A 10,408-nucleotide genomic window follows, 5' to 3' on the forward strand; every position below is an offset into this window, starting at 1 on the left:
TCTATTTCTTTCTTTCTTCTTCTTCTTTTTTTTTTTTTGGGTGCGCCACGTGGCATACAGGGATCTTAGTTCCCCGACCAGGGATGGAACCTGTGCCCCCTGCAGTGGAAGCGTAGAGTCCTAACCACTGGACCGCCAGGGAATTTCCTAGAAATCTATTTCTTAATATAGAGAGAGATGCTCTTAAATGAAAAAAAAAAAAAAAAAAAAAGCAGGCTACAAAGCATTATATAGAGTATGACTCCATTTTTGGTAAAAAGTGCAGATGTATGTATATGCATGTACAAAAAGTGTAGAAGGGTAACCACAAAATATTAAGTGTAAGTGACTAGATGATGGGATACCGGGTGTTTGTATTTTATTTTTTTGTCTGCAAATGTGTACTATTTCTGCCATGAGATATATTATTTGTGTCAAAACTATTTTTAGTTTAAAAAGCGGGGGGAGAAGGATCCCTTATAATCTTTTCTGATCACTTGTGGCTTTCAAAGACTGTAGAATCCCCATTGCAATAACGGTTGGCAACAAGGGGGCTCTGGCAGCCACTTTGCTCCCAAGGGCGTCCTCCTGGCCTGTGTGAGGCGCCCACAGTCACTGCCTAGTTTGCAGAGTAGCCCTGGGCCAGAGGCGGCTCAGATCAAGCACTGTCCCTGCCTGGCAGCCGAGCCTGCCCAGAAGGGGTTGGATGGCTGGAGTAAAGGGGTTCCCGGAAGTAATTTGTGCAGCCACCACGTTGACCAGCTCCGCAGTGCCCACGAACTTTGTCTGCGTCTGGCTCTTCTCCCTGGAAGTTTCCAGTGGCTGGAGAGCTGGCAAAGTGACAAATGCTGCATGGTCCCGCTTCTGCCCCCCTTCCCCTCCAGCCCTCTCCTGTGTGCTTCCACCCACCTCCTCTGCAGGGCACAGCCCCGAGCCTCCCGTCCTGTCTCCTGTGTCCGCAGGCGAAGTCCCGAGTGGCCTTCGCGAAGCCCCTGGTAGAGCAGGGCACGGTTCTGGCCGACATTGCCCAGTCCCGCGTGGAGATCGAGCAGGCCCGGCTGCTGGTGCTGAAAGCTGCCCACCTCCTGGACGGGGCGGGAAGGAGGTAGCAGGCCGAGGGGCCTCACAGAGGACAGGTCCTGAGGTCACGGTGAGGGATTGAATCTGTAGACTCGGACTCTTCCCTCCCCATTCAGCAAACCACAGAGAAAGCGCTTGGCTCCTTGACATAAATAACTTTGACCAACTCTCCTTGGGACTGCTTGGGCAGCTTTTCAAATATGGAAAAGGTACAATAAAAAAGGACTGAACTTTCTGTTTTATTGACCCGATGAATTTCGGGGTCCAAGACAGCGGGCCTGACAGGGCCACACGCCCCTCGGCCTCAGCTACAGCCCTGCCTGGACTTCCAGGCATCAGGCAAACTAAGAGTAAACAAGGGAATTAGCCAAAAGAGAAGCTTTACTTTCAGGTGTGACTTTTTTCCTTAAACGGCTCTTCTGAGGGCCTCTATCTCCAGGCACGATGCCACGCTGACCCCTGCCTCCTCCAGCTCTCCACGGGGCCTCCACCCTTTAGCCGAGAGGCCTCGGTAAGGGGGTGGGGGGCGGTGACCCAGCCTCAAGTTCCCAGTTTCTTGGTTCTCTAGTGCCAGCTTTGAGGGCTATAAGGGGCTTCGCTCGAATGCCCACAATCATGGTAGATCCTCGCAGCTCAATTCCTCAGAGTCCTGGCTGGCCTTGGTCCAATGTCCAGTTGGAAACAGAGTGGCCATGACCCTGAACAAAGCACAAGCCAGACTACACGCCCACTCACACTGCACAACATCCTGAGTCATCCTCCTAGTCACCACCGCCTCCCCCTCCACCCTCCTTGGTGCTGGACACACACTGTACACGAGGCAGGGCTGCCTGCTGGAGCTTGTGGTCCAGCGGGACCTCAGGTTCTGTTCTGAGTTGTAGTTTCTACTCTTCCCTGTGAAACTGATCATTCTTCCAAGTGTTCGGCCCTCGGGTCTGCCCTCCTAACCACACTCCCTCTTCCTTGCAGGCTGCAGGTTTGGATATTGCCATGATTAAAATGGTGGCCCCATCCATGGCGAACCGAGTGATTGATCATTCTATTCTGGTGAGCACAGACAGCGGATCGGTGGTTCCATTGAATCATTTACAGCAGATGCAAAACTCCCTCTCCTTCAGCTGCCCTTTGCACACACTCACCACACGTGACTTTCCTTTTCCTCCTCAGAACAATGCCATGAAGGGTCCTATTCCCTCCTCTATTTTGAATATGTGGAAACAGAGCTCAGAAAAGTGAAGTGACTTGTCCAAGGTCACTCAGCTTGCAAGGAGCTGAGCTCAGATTTGGGGAACTAGGTCCTTCTTTCAGCAGGCCCAGCCTCCTAACCATGCAGGGATGCCTCCTTCCCAAATCTCAATCCCTGGCCCCAACAGAGGGATTTCCCGATGGCAGAAGTCACCTAGCAGAGCAGACATGGGGAGCCTGGCATCCCTGGGATGGCAAGTGCGGGCCCACCTGAAGTCTTCCAGAACATCGTTATCACACAGGTGTCAGGGGACATGCCCGGGAAGGTGGCTGTTATGAGCTGTTCTGAGATCTTAGGAGCAGGCACTTGTTCCTGGGCCTCTCGGGGACGAGGGCTCACCCAGGGCTTCCCCCCTCCCGCCCTGTGTCTTCCAGGCCTTCAGAGCAGCAGGGCTGAGCAACAACTACCCACTGGCTCAGTTCTTCACCTGGGCCCGAGCCCTGCACTTTGCCCTGATGAGGTACACAGGGCGGCAGTGGCCAAGACAGAGCTGAAGCGCTGCATTTAGACCCACAGGCCTGCAGGAGCCCAGTCGTCCCTGCAGGGCCTGCAGTGCCTAAAACTTTAAATGATGTGCTTTGAAAGTCCTGATATGTGTGATTCTTGCACCCTGCCCGGCAGGTTTGTCCTGGGACCCTTATTGTGAACTCAGCCTTGGTGGGTCCCCACAGAAGACGCTTCTGTGAGAAGCCTGGAGTTGCCTGTTTCAGGCAAGGAGGGAGGGGATTAGCCAAGAGCTGAGTGGGTTTCAGGACAGAGGGCAGGGACCGTCATCCCCTTGTCTCCTGCATTGCAGACTTGACCTCTTCAAGGGAACTGCTTTACTGGAGAGAGCGCCCACCTGCTGCAGCCAGGACAATGGGCCTTCAGGGTACCGCGGAGTCATGGGGGTGTTGTGAAAGGGCTTCCCAGATATTCTTGCCCCAGTGGTCAGGGGAGACAGGTCCTCCTCTACTGCTTGTTGCTCACGAAAGGTAAAGTTAAATTCAAACCCCCAAACGAATTGCTGTCACAACACCAGCCACACTGGCAAACAACCTTTTGCAAACTCTGGCAGGGTTCTAGCAGCCTAACTTCCTGCTTCAAGCCTTAGGAAGGAGGAAGATGCTTTGAAAAAGGAAGTGCTTTGGCCGGTGGCCCAGTGTATCACGTGGCCCTAGAATTTCTCTCATGGCCTCTGAGGTTAACTTTGCTTGTTAAGTAGTACAGCTGCAGGGATGAAAATAGAAGCAGTGCTGTGGGGCGACTCCATGTGTCCCTCAGATACTGTGCTGCAAAATGGGGAGGCCCGAGGGTGGGACAGTGAACAGTGCCTGAAGGATGCGAGTCACAGAGATGCAGCCTCCAGCAGCCCCTCAACTAGGGTCTCCTATTCTGTGAAATAATTCCACTCATTGCTGTCAGTTGCACCCCACCTCTGGGCCTGGTACTGGTCTAGGCCTTGGGGAATGCGCAGGAAAACAAACAGGTCAAGTTGCCATTATCAAAGGGCCCATATCTCAAGTGGGGGATGGTGGTGAGAGTCCAAGACCATGGTGGGTGATGTGGGTGCTGTGGTGGGTGATTGATGAGTGATGTGGGTGCTGTGGTGGGTGCTGTGGTGGGTGATGAGGGTGCTGTGGTGAGTGATGTGGGTGCTGTGCTGGGTGATGTGGGTGCTGTGCTGGGTGATGAGGGTGCTGTGGTGGGTGATGTGGGTGCTGTGGTGAGTGATGTGGGTGCTGTGGTGGTGATGAGGGTGCTGTGCTGGGTGATGTGGGTATGTGGTGGGTGATGTGGGTGCTGTGCTGGGTGATGAGGGTGCTGCGGTGAGTGATATGGGTGCTGTGGTGAGTGATGAGGGTGCTGTGGTGAGTGCTGTGGTGGGTGATGTGATAGGCACTGCTGGGGGTGAGGAGCTGCGGGCTCAGGAGGGGGGACTCGTTCCAGAAGAGGCATTTGAGCCAGACGTGCATGACACGAACAGGCAAGCGTGCTTCAGAAGGAGCAGCAGATGCAGAGGCCCTGGGGGGCAGCCCAGTGTGTCTGGGTGAGGAGCACAGAGAGTGGGTGGTGCCAGGTCTCGTGAGGCCTCAGGGGCCTTGGTCAGGAGTTTCGTGTTGATTCTAAATGTGACAAATGTGAGTTTAGATAGCGGTGTGACATGCTTTGATTTGAGTTTTTAAAAGATCCTTCTGCTTTCCAAAGTTCACCAGGATGAAGAAGGAATAAAGGAGGATTAGAGCTGGTTCCCTAATGCTGCAGAGGGCTCCAAAAGAACCACCCACAAAATTAAAATTAAAATTAAAAAAGAAAGAGGGACTTCCCTGGCGATCCAGTGGTTAAGACTCCATGCTTCCACTGCAGGAGGTACGGGTTTGATCACTGGTCGGGGAACTAAGATCCCGCATGCTACGCGGGGCAGCCAAATAAATAAATGAATGAATAAATAAATAAATAAATAAATAAAATAAGATAAAAAAGAAAGAAAAGAGGAGGGAAGCCAGGGGAATGGGGGCAGAGCCTTAACAAGATATGAGCAAAGAATCTAAAGGATAAAGGAAATCTAACCTGGTCCTTATCTGGCTTTTTCCCCACCTTCAGCAGACAGCTGGCATTTCTGGTGGGTCAATGCTGTAACTAGTGTGGTGACGCGCCAGCACTGTGCTTCTCTGGAGTGGGGTCAGCGTGTGGTGTGGGTGCACGCTGGGCGTGGACAGGCTTGGTGTGGTGATGAGCGTGCCTGACCAGTTTTATCTGTGGCACACTTAACATCTTGCCACCAGCCCTACATGGCTGAGCCTGCCTTCCTATTAGCCTGCCTTGGGAAAGGGAACAAAATGTGATCGTAACATATTAATGATTTTTTTTTTTTCCTCACAGCAATTTTCTATCCCAAAACAATTGAACACACATTCCTCTGCTCGTCTCTTGGCATCAGGGGCTAGATTCCTGTAGGGCTGAGCCCTCCCCAGCGGTCCCGTGACAGTCCCCGGGCCTCAGGGTTCCATCCAGGATGCCAGCTCTGGAGAGGCTTCCATCCCTCCCTTCCCATTCTCCCCCACCTATGCTCCCTGCAGCGACTTGTGGTCTTGGCATCCACAGCTGCCTGTGCTCCTCCAAGCCCTGATTTCAGATACTGTCAGACCATTCTAGAATAATCCTAGAGAGGCTGTAAGAGACCAGATTTCAGGCAACTCGCCTGGATGCGGCCCCTTCAGGACGTCACTGGGAGTGATGTTGAAAGAACAGGCTCCAGCGTTCTCCACCAACATTCTCATCCTAGAGTCCCCAGTGGTTGTCTAAGAGATGGCTCCTGTCTGTCACCACCCGGGACTTCAGAGTTCTCCAGGGATGCCTTGGGGATGCCAGGGCTGTGCTGCAGCTCACCTCTCTGCAGTCACAGGGAAACCCAGCGCAAGGCCAGGGCTGAAGGATTGGTTGAGCACCTCTGGGACATCTGGATTGGTATTTATACTGCCCTCCACAGTGCCTTGTGGCTACAGCCCTCTCCCCTCCATCGACCATGCCAATGTGTGTGAGCGTCAGAGCAGAAAGACGGAGGAGTCCCAGACTCCAGCAACCTGGGGTCCAAACCTGTGATCACCTATTGGGCAAGTACTCTGGGAGCAGAGTTCTTTTAATCAAGATGGCTGAATAGAGAAATGATTTCAGGGAATTCTGTATCTTAGCAGCATTAGATAGATAACCTAGTGGTAAGGAGCTGTCACAGATAAACAAAGACAGACACTAAAGTATTAAGAACAGATATTAATCAGTAATATGCTATTTCAATAGGAAAGTGGGCCCGGCATAAACTGATCCCAACTTCCATTTGTACAGAGGGCATTTTAAAGGGAGAATGAGAGAGCAGGGAGCGGCAATGGCGGGGTTTACACATGGGATTTCCTGCTAAATCTACAAAAAGTGGGAAGGTGGAGGGCTCTGGTCCACATGAAACTTACTTGGGTTTGCTAACTGGCACTTAAGGAAGTTTGGCTCCTAGCCTCTCACAGAGACTGGGAGATGGGGCCCTTTCTTGAGGCGTTGGCTGGAATGAATAGTAACTTCTGGCAGCTTTGAGTTTTCTCAGGCAGGCACATTTGCCAGGCTCCGGTGTGGCCTTGAGCTATTAGAAACTGTGTTAGTGTTTGTTCGGGTCTTCAGATGTAGTGGGGGTTGACTAAATCATTTGTGCTGCAGTTTTTATAGGCTGAGGTTGAGGCCCAGTCAGGAAGAGAGTTTAGGGACTTCCCTGGCCATCCAGTGGTTAGGACTCGGTGCTTTCACTGCGGAGGCCTGGGTTCAATCCCTGGTCGGGGAACTAAGATCCGCAAGCTATGCGGTGCCGCAAAAAGAAAAAAAAAAGAAGAAGAAGAAGATGAGAGCTTAGAGAAGCCTAGCAAGAGTCCGGTCAAGGAGAGGCTCTTTGTCAGCTGTGCTTCTGGATTCAAATGGCCCTGGGTTTCAGTCCTGCCTCTGTAACAGACAGGCTGGGTGACAACAGGGAAGTGATTTTTCATCTAGTAGGGTTATTTTTCTCATTTGGAAAATGGGGAGAACAGCATTCCCTCCCAGGATTGTTTGAAGATTAAATGAGCTGCCCCACAAAGATTAAATATGAAGCCTGCAGTACATTGCCAGTGTTTCACGTGGCTGGAGTCCAGAGGGGGCTAAAGAGGAAGCTGTGCTTCAGCTGAGATACAGTCGTGCGGGGGACCCACCAGGGCCTGGCACAGCTGGACCAGCTGAGGCTGCAGCCTCTCACAGGCTAACGTGCAGGGGAATGAACCCGGGGATCTGGTTATAGTGCTGAGCGTGACTCAGCAGGTCTGCCTTCCTAACGCGCTCACCGTTAATGCTGCTTGTTGGGGGACCCCATCTGGAGAAGCTGGGCAAAGAGAATGGCTAGACTCCCCTCACTTCATCCCCTGGATGGAGTAATAGCTCCTAGGTATTTAGTACCTACCAGGTGCCAAGAACTGCACATGTATTATTTTGAACCCTTAAAACAACTAGCAGATACATTTTTCTGCCCATTTAGGAGGTGAGGAGACTGAGGTTCAAAGAGGTTACATGACTTGCCTAAGATCACACAGCTAGTTAGTGAATTCAAACCTAAACTACGAGACTGTAGAGCTCTTTGCACTTGGAGGCCTGGATTGTTACCATCTCTGAGGGGCTTCCTGAGAGGTGCTGGCTGCCTTCCCCGGAAAAGGAGGAAGAGGAAAAAGAAGCCCCACCCAACCAAGGAGGGCATGTCCTGCCATGAAGAAAGTGTGTGAGTATGTTTCCAGAGCCGGGGAATCTCGGGGGTACCTCCTCACTGCCTTAGGGAGCAGTCCGTGTGGTGGGTGTGTCTTCTCCAAGGGCTGGGCTGCAGGTGGGGTGGGGTGAGTTGCCGGGCGTGTCATGAGTTTGTGTGTGTGTGTGTGTGTGTGTGTGTGTGTGGGCACACGCAAGTAAGGAGGGCAGGCTGGATCACATTTTTTCCTCTTGCCTCTGAGAGAGAATGTCTTCCTGTTTAAATGTTGCTTTGAATTAAACCCCACCATTTTTTGCAAAAAACAAAACACACCTTCCATTTGATAGTGTCAGTGTCCCAGCACTGGGACTATATAAGCAAAGAGCTAAAATCTCACCATTTTAGATGGACACCTCAGTTATCACTGTTTTTGGAGAGCAGGTGGAAGTAGATCTTTTTCAACCTGAAAACACACTGTTGGGCCATAACAATGAAATGTTTTGGAGTATTTCAAAGTTAAGACTTTGTATATTTTCTTAGAGGAAGTGAATGACTATCTCTTACCCATCTCAGTGCTTCTCCCAATGATCTCAGCACTGTGGGAGGACAACATTTATTCATGTCAAAGTGTTCGCATCTCTCCCCTCTGCGGTACCTGAAAAGAAGTTACATTTTGCTTGCTTAGTTCCTCCCCCTGCTTCATTCTTCTTCCCTTTAAGGATAATTTGCTTTTGTCAGTTCCTTTCCTGGCAGTGAGTTCCATAGACAAGGGGCAATGGAGAATAAGAGAGAAAGTTGGACCCAGAGAAAAAAGAGATTAAAACAATCAGAATAGGGACTTCCCTGGCGGTCCAGTGGTTAAGACTTCACCTTCCAATGCAGGGGGTGCAGGTTTGATCCCTCCTCGGGGAGCTAAGATCCCACATGCCTCGAGGCCAAAAAACCTTGAAGCAATATTGTAACAAATTCAATAAAGACTTTAAAAATGGTCCATGTCAAAAAAAGTCTTTAAGGGGCTTCCCTGGTGGCGCAGTGGTTGAGAATCCGCCTGCCAATGCAGGGGACACGGGTTTGAGCCCTGGTCTGGGAAGATCCCACATGCCGCAGAGCGACTGGGCCCGTGAGCCACAACTACTGAGCCTGCGCGTCTGGAGCCTGTGCTCTGCAACAAGAGAGGCCGCGATAGTGAGAGGCCCGCGCACCGCGATGAAGAGTGGCCCCCACTTGCCACAACTGGAGAAAGCCCTCGCACAGAAGCGAAGCCCCAACACAGCCAAAAATAAATAAATTAATTAAAAAAAAAAAGTCTTTAAAAAAATCAGAATAAAGACTTACATAAGAGCACGAAAACAGATTGAAAGAAAGATGGAAGAAAGAATAGAGCCAACACAGATTGTCAGGGAGAAATCTAGGTTGAGAGTTGAATTATACTTAATGCTTTGGTCGGACTGAGCCAAATGGAGCCACAAATACATTAGGGTTTCAGTACATGCAGTTAATCTTAGGCTGCAGTGTTTGGTTGACCTTGAACTGAAAATTGTGTGAAAGCAGCTAAAGGAGGCTAGCTAGTGTGGTTACAGAAGTCTTCCCCAGAAGACGGGATTTGAGTTGAATCTTGATAGGTAAGATTTCCTTAAGCAGACAGGGTAGGATGGGCATGGGGAAGATGGGCCCCCAAAACTAGGGGACCAGGGGTGAGAAAGCTGCTGGTGGGGTATGGTGAGCACCACAGACGAACAAACCAGAATAAATGAACCTGTGAACCAACGTGTGCTAAACTGATACACACAACCATGCACACCAGTGGGGACCCAAGCATGTCACCGCACGCCATCTCAGCATAAATGAATGTCTATGTGTTAATGCATTTCTCCTTCCTGTCCCCACAACCAAATTTACTGTTTTTCCTGGCTTCCATTTCTTAGTGAACAGCAGGAGGTGGAAATCTCAGCACCATCTTCCACTCCTCCCTCACCCTCATCTCTACCCAGTGACCTGCCAATTCTACCTCCACGCCCTCCCTCCTAAACATCCCTATTGCTTCTAACCAGGCCCTCATCATTTCCCATGTCAGCTCTCTGCTTCCAGGCTGTCTCTTCCTTACAATTGATTTTCCATGCTGTCTCCAGAGGGATCCCGCAGAAGCACATATGCAAACTCATCACTTCCAGGCTTAAAAATCTTGGTCAAGAGAAATGTTAGTACGAGAGATTAAGACTTACAAGAAAGCTATAGTGGTCACACCAGCATCATACTGGCATGTGAATAGGCAGATCCATGAAACAGAATATAGTTCAGGAAGACTCAACTACTCAAGGGCATTTAGTACAAAAAGATGGCTTTTCATATGGGTGGGGAAAAGATTAATTATTGAATAAATGGTGTTAGGAACTCCAAGTAACATCAAAAAAAAAAAAAAAAAAAAAAGAAAAAGAACTGGATCTCTAAATCTTTCCTTGTACCAAAATTAAAAAAAGAATCAAATTTTAGAGTGTAAAGTATGAACAATAAAAGTACTAGAAAATAAAGAAATACTCAATAAGTGGTGTTGGGAAAGCAGAAGAATGAATCTGGACCCCTATCTTACATCACTCACAAGAATTAACTCGAATTAACTGGAATAAAGACTTAAGCATGAAACTCCTGGAAAAAAAACAAAATTTGAAAAAAGCTCCTTGACATTGGTCTTGGCAATAATTTTTTGGATATGACACCAAAAGCACAAGCAACAAAAGCAAAAATTAATAAGTGGGACTACATCAAACTAAAAAGCTTTTGCAGAGCAAAAGTAACAACAAAATGAAAAGGCAACCTTCAGAAGGAGAAAAATATTTGCAAATCATATATCTGATAAGGGGTTAATATACAAAATATATTAA

The 10,408-nt window shown here is 49.6% G+C and overlaps 1 long non-coding RNA gene across 1 annotated transcript in view; it reads right to left on the reverse strand.

Annotated features, from left to right (window-relative positions):
* LOC133075036 (uncharacterized) overlaps positions 1-8,180 on the reverse strand; it is a 31,258-nt gene extending 23,078 nt beyond the window's left edge. Inside the window, exon 1 of the long non-coding RNA XR_009697322.1 lies at positions 8,094-8,180. This is a non-coding gene — a long non-coding RNA (uncharacterized LOC133075036). The remainder of the gene's footprint in view (positions 1-8,093) is intronic.
* Between the last annotated feature and the right edge of the window lie 2,228 nt (positions 8,181-10,408).

The sequence above is a fragment of the Eubalaena glacialis genome, chromosome 15 (assembly GCF_028564815.1).
Source record: "Eubalaena glacialis isolate mEubGla1 chromosome 15, mEubGla1.1.hap2.+ XY, whole genome shotgun sequence".
NCBI lineage: Eukaryota > Metazoa > Chordata > Mammalia > Artiodactyla > Balaenidae > Eubalaena > Eubalaena glacialis.